Source organism: Sminthopsis crassicaudata, chromosome 5, assembly GCF_048593235.1.
Source record: "Sminthopsis crassicaudata isolate SCR6 chromosome 5, ASM4859323v1, whole genome shotgun sequence".
NCBI lineage: Eukaryota > Metazoa > Chordata > Mammalia > Dasyuromorphia > Dasyuridae > Sminthopsis > Sminthopsis crassicaudata.
In genome coordinates, this window is record NC_133621.1 from 49,321,612 (window position 1) to 49,332,904 (window position 11,293).

An 11,293-nucleotide genomic window follows, 5' to 3' on the forward strand; every position below is an offset into this window, starting at 1 on the left:
CCACAAGGAGAAGGTTCTGGAACCCAAGAAGTCTGTACCATCAAAGTAGCCAATGCTGCTCCCAAAAGAACCACTAAATTCCATCCTCCCTTAACCCCCAATCCAAAACTTCTCCCAAGATGGGTCCCAAGCATTCCTCCCAAAGGTCCCAGGGGGAACGTTCTGGACAACAAGGTCCATTTGGGGGCATTTTAGAAAGTTCTCCCCTGGAGGTTTCTAGGAAGATGGTCAAGAATAGATGGTTATGTTCCAGCTCTCCCAATATGAGATGAGGGTTACTAAGGACAGTAAACACGGACCCCTCCCAGAGGAAGACTGAGAGGGAAGATGAGACTATCATGAATGTCTCTTATCCAGATGGCTTTTGCTAGAATAAATGTCAAAGTATTTATTACCAATACCAAAATAAATACCAAACAATACCAAAATTTTTCCCCTAATTCCTGCTTTTCTTTCCTCAAAGGTCTAGGGGCAATAAGTGGAACAGTGAGGATTTCAGGGAGTCTGATGTCCTTTGGCAAAAAAGCTAGAGCTTTTTCAGTGTTACAAGGGGAGTCTTTTGCCCAGTTCATACAGGGGTTAACAAAAACTAAAGCAGTTTGAAGCCCCTGCAGGGGGCACATGTGCACAGTCCATCTGCCAATCCTCCCTTAAGGATGTGTCCCTCCTCCAGAAAGGCTTTCAGGATGGGGGGTTAACAGCCCTTTCAGAATTTGCTTATCTGGGAGCTCTGGGAGGGAGGGTAGAAGTCAGGAGTTGGGGAATTAAAGATGGCCTAGTCAGGACAAGCAGGAAGCAGCATGGGCTTGTATCAGAAAGCCTGTTTCCCTTGGCCTAAAGTGAATCCCTCTTCTGTTGTCCTTTATGAAACATATCAGGAACCTCTCTAGATCCAGGGAAGACTTGCAGTCATTGTTCCCTTGCACACTTAATGGGGGAATGTTTGGCTATAAAAAATCCAATTTCTTTCCATATTGCCCCCATCAGCATGTGAAACATGAAAGGCACATTGGGAGGAGATGAATGGAAGGGAGGAAGGATGGAAGGATGGAAGGATGGAAGGATGGAAGGATGGAAGGAAGGAGGGAAGGAGGGAAGAAAGAAAGGAAGGAGGGAAGGAAGGAGGGAAGGAAGGAGGGAAGGAAGGAAGGAGGGAAGGAAGGAAGGAAGGAAGGAAGGAAGGAAGGAAGGAAGGAAGGAAGGAAGGAAGGAAGGAAGGAAGGAAGGAAGGAAGGAAGGAAGGAAGGAAGGAAGGAAGGAAGGAAGGAAGGAAGGAAGGAAGGAGGAAGGGAAGAAGGGAGGGAAGAAGGGAGGGAAGGAAGGGAGGGAAGGAAGGAAGGAAGGAGGGGGAGGAAGTAAGGGAAGGAGGGAAGGAAGGGAGGGAAGGAAGGAAGGGAGGGAAAGAGGAAAGGGAGGGAAGGAACAAGGAAAGAAGGAGGGATGGAAGGGAGGGAGGGAAGGAAGGACAGAGGGAGGGAAAGGAGAGAAGGGAGGGATGGAAGGAAGGAAGGGAAGGACAGAAGGGAGGGAGGGAGGGAAGGAAGGAAGGAGGGGAGGGAGGAAAGGAAGGAGGGAAGGAAGGAAAAAAGAGAGGAAAGTGGGAAGGACTGTGGAAAGAAAGAACTGTTGTCCAACTGACATTGAGTAGATTAAAGAAACCATCTTTCCTTCAGTTTTTACCTAATCTTAATGATACATTTTGCCAAAGTTAAGGGGCAAAAAGCTTTTATCATGTTGCCATGAGGTGGACAAAGTTGGGGAAAGACTCAGGTTAAGTGATAATTCAACTTGAAATTTATAAGCCAAATGAGGGAACATTTTGTGCATAAGGAATAACCTGTGAGACTAAACTCATGATTAGATCCAGTGTCTGTGGGGTGAAGTTAGTCCTATTAATAAAGGAACTCAATAAGCAACCATTGCAATAAAGGTCCACTTAAAAGACAACATAATCCTGTCAGTGTCCCTCTCCCAGGCAAACTGCCACAGTCAAAGGGACCTGATAGGCACCCTGCCTCCAGGCCCATCTCCAGTCATCCTGATCTATACCTGGCCACTGGATCAATATGGTTCCAGAGGAGAAAGTGAGGCAGGTCACCTTGCCCAGGCCTCCCTCCCTTAAATCCAAATCACTTCCTTGTCATGGTCATAGGTAAGTTATTCAAGCTCACTGAAGATCCTCCTGTAAGGTGAGCACACTGGATTGGATGGGCCAATGTAATGGAGTCCCTCTCACTCTGAATTCCCAAGATTTTATAGACTAGGAAGGAAGCATGGCACATGTTAAGGATACTTTATGGATTTGTTATTGAACATGAGAATCTATATCTTGAAATGGTGGCTATAGACACACTTCACTCTTGATTTTAAAGTGTTTTTACATCTTCCATCACATATTTGCCCACCAAGGTTGCATAAGATACATTTTATTATCCACATTTACAGATGAGTAAACTGAGTCATAGAAATTTTGTTGGGGGGTTTAATGCTCAATACTCAATATTTCATAGTGTCTGAAGTAAGATCTCAAGTTAGATCTTATACTCCTTATGCATCAACCTGATGACATAATTGTTAAGCAGGCACATTAATAATCAAATAAAAATAACATTTTCATAAAATTTTAAAGTTCACAGGATGGTTTTCTCAGAACACTTTAGCCATTGTTTTGAAAATGAGTTCACAAGAAATTTGTTAATTGGAAAATGACTTTTATATGGTCAAGCATATAAGATAGCAAGGAAGAGCCAATTGAATATGTAGAGAGTGTAGGGATTTGGGGTGTAAGTGGAGAAAATTGCCCACTCAATCAGGACCTTTTCCATCATATTTTCAACTGGATTTGTAGGACTGATAGCGAAATTATGGGCACTGAAATCATTTCCCAACAAATCTATCAAGGGCAAATTGGCTAAGGAGAAGGGGCAGAGCCAAGATGGCAAAGAGGAAATGCTCTTTTTCTGAGCTCCACCACATGCCTCAAAGTAACAGGAAATCAAGCCACTGAACTGGTCTTGAGGTGAATGAAGCTACAAATATTTGGAGTGTAAAAAATTTCCCATAAAAGATAATTTTTAAGATCTCCAGAAAAGGTGTTTTTCAACTGATTACAGAGGGAGGCGGGCAGAGCACAGGCAGTACTGAGATTCAGGGTAGTGTGGGCACCAGGCATGGGAGACTCTACCAAGAGGAATCTACAGCAGTGCTGGCTACTTTATCCTGGTTGCAAGCCAGTACATCAGCAGATTAGCTATAAGACATCCAAAGAAAAATACTAAAGGCAAATAAAGAACCCCTAAATGCCAGAGTTTCACGGCATCTAGCAACGCCCACCCAGCACCAAAACTTCGTCAGCACTGGTCCAGCGCAGCTACTGAGGCCTTTACAGGAAGCTTGGACAATCTCCCCTTTACTCTAAAACACACCTAAATCTTTTTTAAAAAGTGAGCAAAAAAACAAAAGAAGTCTGACCACAGACAGCTTTTATGGAAAAAGAAAAGAATAGATTTCAAACCCTAAGGACACTGAAAGCAGATTGCCTCCAAATAAAGCCCTAAAGGGTGATACAAATTGGTCCCTTCCTTACAAGGCAAGAATTCAAAAAGAATCTTAAAAGAGAGTCAGAAGAAAAAATGGGGAAAGGGAATAAAAAATTGCAAGAGGATCTAGAAAACAAAAGGACAGAAATCATCTGAAAAAAAGTTCTTACAAAATAGATTCGAAATAGAAAAAGCACATGACTCCTTACAAAATCAATTTGACAAAATGGGAAAAGAAAATGACCCTCTGAAAAGCAAATTGGCTAAGTAGAATTCACAAAATAATGTAAGAGAGGCAGACTCTCTACCTAGGGTGTGATAGTTAAAATGAAGTTTGACACAAAAGTGTGAAGGGAGATAAATGTGTTAGGGAACACAGAGACAAGGAGAGGGAGGAAGATGGCAAATTTGTTACCCTATCAATAGAGAATGGCAAATTTGTTACCCTATCAATAGAGAAAGCCATATATTTCTCCTTGAACGGACATGAACCAGAGAGGGGAAAAAAAGCTGAATCCAAGTTTTACAAAGAAGGTGATCAAACCCCCCCTTGTCTATCCATGCTGGACAACAAATATCTTTTATTATCAATGAACAATTAGACAAAGATTAGAATTCTAAAGTTCAGAATGATGTTTTTTATCTTTGATTAAGATGCATACTAGGTGTAAAATGACAAAACTGTTTAATGAAAATCAGTGGGAAATAATCTGAAACCCAATGAAGGCAGAGTAGCTTGAGTTCAGGAAACTAAGTAATGAGCAAGCTTCCTGTCTCTGCACAAACAATCCAGCTTGCAATGAGAGAGCTGATTGGAGGGAGGGAAATGATCTAATGGGGAAATGGTATGTGATGTCATATCTACTTCATAGACCATTACTGGGATAAAAGACCAGGAGTCCCAACAGCCATGCTCTGTGCAGGAGGGAAAGAGGGAGAGTAGGAGAGAGGGAGAGAGAGAGAGAGAGGAAGAGTGAGTGAGAGAGAGAGAAAGAAAGAGAGAAAGAGGAGGAGAGAGTGGGAGAGAAGAAGAATACTTAGAGAAAGAGAGGGAGGGAAAAGGAAGAAAAGAGAGGGAGAGAAAGAAAGAAAGAGGAAGAAAGAGAGAGGGAGAAAAGGGAGAAATACTGTGTGTGTGTTCCATAACCTGGTACTTTACCAACTAAGGGACTACCAGGTGTTTCCCGTCTTGCAGAAGTTTTACAGGTAGGATGCTCCATGATAGACTACTCTGGGGTGGGGAGAGCTGGATATGTGTGAAAGGAGGAATGAGGGAGTTTGTATTTCGGGGCAGGTGTGTATATTTGTGGGAAATCACTGATCTAGAGATAAATGAGAGAGACATTCCTTGTAGCAGCAATGAGAGCTGGACAAGAAACTTGTTCCTCTGTCCTCAATGGGGAGCATCTGGGATATATGTGAGAACATGAGAGAGAGGCCTCTTCTGTTGACTCTGGGGAGATTACTCAAACCATCTGAGACTCACAAAGGAAATGGTTTTTTGTTGTTATCCTGAAGAAGCTCCTCAGTTCTTAAGTAAAAGAAAGACGTGGGCCTGGGAGTTGGGAAGACCTGAGTTTTAAATTCAGTATCAGAGATGAGTGTCCCTGAGGGCAAACCATTTCGCCCATTTTCCTTTGTTTCCTCACAGGACTGATGTAAGAATCAAATGAGATGGTATAGTGGGAAATGCTGTGGAGTACAGTGCAAAGGACTGAAGAGAGGTCTTTCCTCTCTCTCTCTCCTTGATGTGACTCTGTGACTACCTCCAGGTCCTCATTGCTTAGAGCATTCAAACAAATTTCCCTATAGGGGATCAAGCTGAATTAGAGACTTGTGTTTCCCCTTAGCTGAAGAGGAGATAGGGCAGAGCAGCATCAAAGTTCCTAACCTTGATCTGACAATTAGCCTTCTGACACTGATACTGGAGCCTATTCCACTTTTCTCCAAACCACATATTACATTCATTTTTAAAAATTCTCTGCAATCTCATAATATATATCTACTATTATTTTATTTACTTGGAGGAGGTGGACCCAGTTGTTCATTGTACTTGTAGATAGCCCAGGTCGGTGTGGAAACTCCCTTTCTCCCTGTGCTTGGATAGCCAACCTGTCATTTGTTCTAGAGAGCTGGTGTGCTTCAAGGCACTGAAAGGGTTAAGAAAGGGTTGTCCTGGGTAGAAGTTCAGGTCGGGACTTTCAAGGCTCTCATTCTGGCCCCCATTGTAGTTATTATTTTGACCTTAAGTCATAAGATTTGAGAATATGAATATGAGAGAAGTGTTAGGGGAAAAAAGAAGCAGGGATGAGAGGCCATGGACTGTAACAAGTTTATAGGATGTTGTGATATCAAAGAAAATTGGAATTATTCTCAGAAATTGTGTGCTTTGGGCAGAGTCTGATAGGAGGTACCTGCCACAGCAAAGAAACAAACTTTGAAGATTCTTCTTTATGCTGACACACCCTTTGCTTATAAGGTTGCATCCTCTATTTCTTCTATTGGCATGCAAGGGCATTTCATAGTTGCTGCCTTTAGATTGCTTTTAATAATGTTGACATAGGAGAGATGGGATGGAGAGAGGAGCAAAGTGACAAAGGGACCTGTAGGAATAGATCATTTTTATCAAAACATATGGGACGATGAGAAAAGCTGTAACCACTAAGAGGTTAGGGCCTTCTTGGGCTGCTTGCTACTGCTTTAGCTGGGAAGATGGGGTCTTTCTTGGAACAAGAATTCTTAGTATTTATTTCTTTACATTCTTTTCCCTCAGAAAATCCTTGAAAACCAGCATGGTGAACACAAATCAGACACTTCCTCAGGGTGAGAATCAATCATCAATCATGGAGTAATCCTTGTTCTGATCTATCTCAGCGTATTAAACGAGAAAGTTACCCACAAAAAATTCAATCTGAGAAGGAGGGCCAATAGTATCAATTAGACTATGCCAAACAAATAGGGAACGTCCAAAAATTACGTCAGAAGGCATTTTCCTTTTGGAACAATGAGGCTATCAGAAGAGTTCAGGAAACAGCTGGACAGAGTGAGCAGGTTGTGAGCTAGGGGAGTGAAGAAAAGAAAACATCTGGAGGGGAAGAGGTAGTTGAGTAAAGCATTAAAAGATGACTTACTCAATGGATGCTGTGAGGGGTAAGCAAAGGGAAGAGTGGGGGGATGACTAAGCCTGCAAACCTGGCTGACAGAAAAAGGAATCTCGGAAGAGGGCAAAGGGTGCGGGACAAAGAAGGGATTGTGTTTTGCACACATAGAGATTCAGGTGCAATTAGGCATTTGGGTCAAAATGTCCAACACATAGTATATGGGAATGGCATAAGATAGCTCCAGAGAGAGAGAGCTCCAGAGAGAGAGAGAGCTCCAGAGAGAGAGAGAGAGAGAGAGAGCTCCAGAGAGAGAGAGAGAGAGCTCCAGAGAGAGAGAGAGAGAGAGCTCCAGAGAGAGAGAGAGAGAGAGACTGAGGCAGGATCAATATACCTGGGAGTGGTTTGAGCTGAATCTGTTCCCATTGCTTAATAGGAGGATGATACTTGTAACTTCTTAGAACATTCTCAATATTCTGGCAATTAGAAGGAGAAAACATAGCCAGAGCATAAGGGGTGTGAGGTAAATCAGAAGGGATAATATCTTTTTTTAAAATGATGAAAAAGAAGGCATTAGACGATAATATAATGGGAAAAGGGAAAGGGAAAAATGGAATGGTGTAGATTTTCTGCTATAAGAAAAAGTCAAGAAAAAGATTTTCCATTGGAGAGGGAGAGAAGTAGGAGAGAGGTTAAATGAGAGAACATTACTCTCATCAGAATTGGGTCAAATAAGAGACATCATAAATACTCAATAGAGGTATAGAAAACTATCTTATTCTGCAGTAAAATAGGAGGGGAATGGATGGGAGGTGATAAAGGAAGAGATCATTTTGGGGGAGTCAGTAGTCAGCAAAACACTTTTGGGGAGAGAGGGTGAAAGGAGAAAGAGAATAAATGGGGGGAAATACAAATAAAGAGAATGAGGGTAAAAATAATTTTTGAACCAAGTTTCTCTGATGGAATATCATTGTTCTCTGGAAAATGATGAACAGAATATTCCCAAGGGGAAAAATCTGGAACGAACTCCATGAACAAAGAGAAATATACTACGTATGAAATTATACCAATGTTGTGGAGAGACCAGTTGTCAATGTTTTTGTTGTTCCCAGTAACACAATTGTCCACAACTGCTCTGAAAGACTTATGATTTTAAAAAAATCCTATCCATTCACAGAGAAGGAATGATTGTGTCTGAATCCAGCTCAAAGCATTCTCTATTTGCTCTCAATATTTTTTTTTATTTTTGTATTCATTTTTCCAAATTACCCCCCCTCCCTCTATTCCCTTCCCCCGATGACAGGCAATCCCATACATTTTACATGTGTTACAATACAGTCTAGGTACAATACATGTGTGTGAATATCATTTTCTTGTTGCACAATAAACATTAGAATCCGAAGGTACATGCAACCTGGGCAGACAGATATTAGTGCTAACAATTTACATTCCCCTCCCAGTGTTTCTTCTCTGGGTGTAGCTACCTCTGTCCATCCTTGATCAACTGGAAGTGTTGCTCTCAATATTTAGCTAAATTTTTTTTGAGTCTTTTTATTTTCATTAAGTTTGGGAGGTCTATTTTTTATTCACAATTTTTATGTGAAAGTTTTGGATAATTTCAAATGGGATTTCTTAATTGTGAGTAGGAATCGGGGAAAGAAACTACAAAGCAAAAACCTTAAAAAACAAATGTGAAAGAAAACCTTTTAAATGTAAGTTGGGTAAATAATTAAATTAAATAAAATTAAAGAAGAGATCACTGACTTTTGTACTTTTGAGGTTATAATAGTAATTTTGCAATTCAATTAGGAAAACAACTGAATGAGAAAGTGAGAAACCAGAGTGCAGAGAGTTTAGAAGAGAAAGGGGAAAGAATGGAGGCAGCTAGGTGGCACAGTGGATAGAACACCAGCCCTGAATTCAGGAGGACCCGAGTTCAAATCTGGTCTCAGACACTTAACACTTCCTACTGTGTGACCCTGGGCAAGCTACTTAACCCCAGCCTCAGAAAAAAAAAAAAAAAAAAAAAAAAGGAAAGAATAAGTGGAAGTCACTCAGTAAATATTTATTAATTATCCCAGTCAGTAAATATTTATTATCTACTGTGTGCCAAGCTCCATTCTAAATGCTGGATGCTTCCAAAGAATACCCCTAGACGGGCATTGGCCTGGAGGAGTTCCCAGTCTAAGGGGGTGATTCTATACAAATAAATATTTTACCAGAAAAACTGGAAGTAATGAAATCGTCTCTTGGGCTTCCTCCTGGTATGCAATGAGGAAGAGCATAGGCAAGAGCATATAGACAAGGGTCCACTTGTCCACCAAAGGCCAGGTATACTATTGGCAGACCATAATCCCAGAACTATTGCCATCTTTCCTACCCACAATCTTTTTTCCTGACTCCTTCCCCTTTGCTAATATGGTCCTTCTTCATTCATAGACTTGGTCCAGGAGCAGCAGGAAAAATCAATCTCCATCCCCATATAAGGAGCAATAGCAAGTGTCCAACCTCAAGGAAAAAGTGAAGGGAAAGATCGGGGACCAGGCATGGGTGAGAAGTTTGGCCTCCACGTCTCCTCCTATGACCCAGGCAGTGCCTCTGCTACTGATAGATCTCTTCCCAGCCACCATATCCTGCTTTGCCTGCCTTTGCAGGGCAGCCTGTGCTCCCTGAAGGACCCCAACAATATATCCCAGCCTGGCCATAGATTCCAAGACATCCATCAATATTGTCCTGGAACCCTCCTCCAATTGGCCCCAGGAAGAAGCTTCTGGAACCCAAGACACCACTCCAGCCTGTCCTGGCAAAGCCACTGCTCCTCAAAAAAGGACCTCCAAAGGGCACCCTGGTCTGGCTTGGGTATCCAAGAAATCCCTGGAGACTGTACCTGAACCCTCTTCTCAATGGCCCCAGGGAGAAAGTTCTGGACCTGAAGAAGGCACACTAGCCTCTCTGGGAAAAACAGCCCCTCCTCCTGATAAAGAGGACTCCCAAAATCTGTCCTCCTGTGGTACCCCAATCTGAAACTCTTCCCAAGACCATCCCTGAACCCTCTACCCCAAGGCCCCAGGAAAAACATTCTGGACCCATAGAAGCCACCCCACCCTGTCCAAGAAAAATAGCCTGGGCGACTCCAAAGAAAAGCACCAAAATCTGTCCTGCCATGGCCCCTCCATCTGAAACTGCTCCCAAGATCATTCCCGAACCCTCCACCCCAAGGCCCCAGGAAAAACATTCTCAATCCCTAGAAGCCACACCACCCTGTCTGAGAAAAATAGACTAGGCTCCTTTGAAGAGAACCATCTAAATCTGTCCTCCTGTAGCCCCTCAATCTGAAACTCCTCCCAAGACTGTCCCCTAACCCTTCACACCAAGGCCCCAGGAAAAACATTCTGGACCCTTAGAAGACAACCCACCATGTCCCAGAAAAGAAACCTGGGCTTCTCCAAAGAAGACCATCGAAATTTCTCCTTTTGAGGTCCATCTTCTCCCAAGACAGTCCCCAAACACTCCTCCTAAAGGCTAAAGGGAGCAGGTTCTAGACAGCAAGGTCCTTCTGGGACTTTATAAAAAATTTTCCTCTGAAGGATTTTAAGATGGATGAGAATAGATTGTTAAGATCCAGCTCCCCCGATTTCCCTCACAAATTGAACAAAGTGATGCTTCAGGGCAAACATAAGACATTGAAATCGAAGATTTGGGGTAGTCAGGGCATATAATAGACAATAAAATTGAAGACTTGGGATAGTCAGAGCAAATATATAAATATAGACATTAAAATTGAAGACTTAGGGTAGAACAGGGTCCTTCAGCCACTTTGCAAAAAATGATGCAAAGAAAGCCATCAGGCTAGGGATGAACCTGTCTGAAGTACCAATACCTCAAGGCAAAATCTACAGAAACATGAGGGGGGACCCCAAACCTAGCTAGGTGTTTATTGGAGCTTCAATAGGAACCACAGATTTCTCAGAATTCACAGAATTCATCTCCCAGCCTATCAAGTTGAGGTCCGAGTCCTGAAGCCTGAGTGAAGCTGGGCTAATTAGGATTCTAGCTGGGTCCACCTGTTCCACTGACAACCTGAGAATGTGACCTTGGCAAGAAAGAACCAGCCCTCCATGGATACAGATGCAGTGGGGCTAGGATGCGGCTAGCAACTGGTACTTACAGGAGTGAGGAGCTCTTTGTTTAGGGTTCCTGAGCAGAAGGCAGAGCTGAAAGGAAGCTTGAGGAAACATCCCCCTACAATACAATTAGAGGTGCTTAACACTAGTTCTTCTTTTTGAAAAATGAACCTGCAATAAAGAACCCCACCATTGAAAGATATTATGGAAACAGGGAAGAGTAGAATTTATGTTCACAAGACACGTAAAAAAGATTTTACCACAATGAATAATGTAAAATGGCTCCAAAACCAAAGAGAATACATAGAACTGAAAAATCAATTCAAAAATTAGTGACATTGAAAAAAAAACTAACCAAAATAAAAAATAAAATCTGTACAAGAAAACCCAAAAGCTAATGGAACAAAAAAAAAAGTCAATTTGCAAAAGAGGTACAGAGTTTCAAAAATGAAAATAGTTCTTTGAAAATGAGAAATGGGCAAGGAGAAGCCAGGGATGTTAAGACAAACCAAGAACTGACAAAACAGATTGT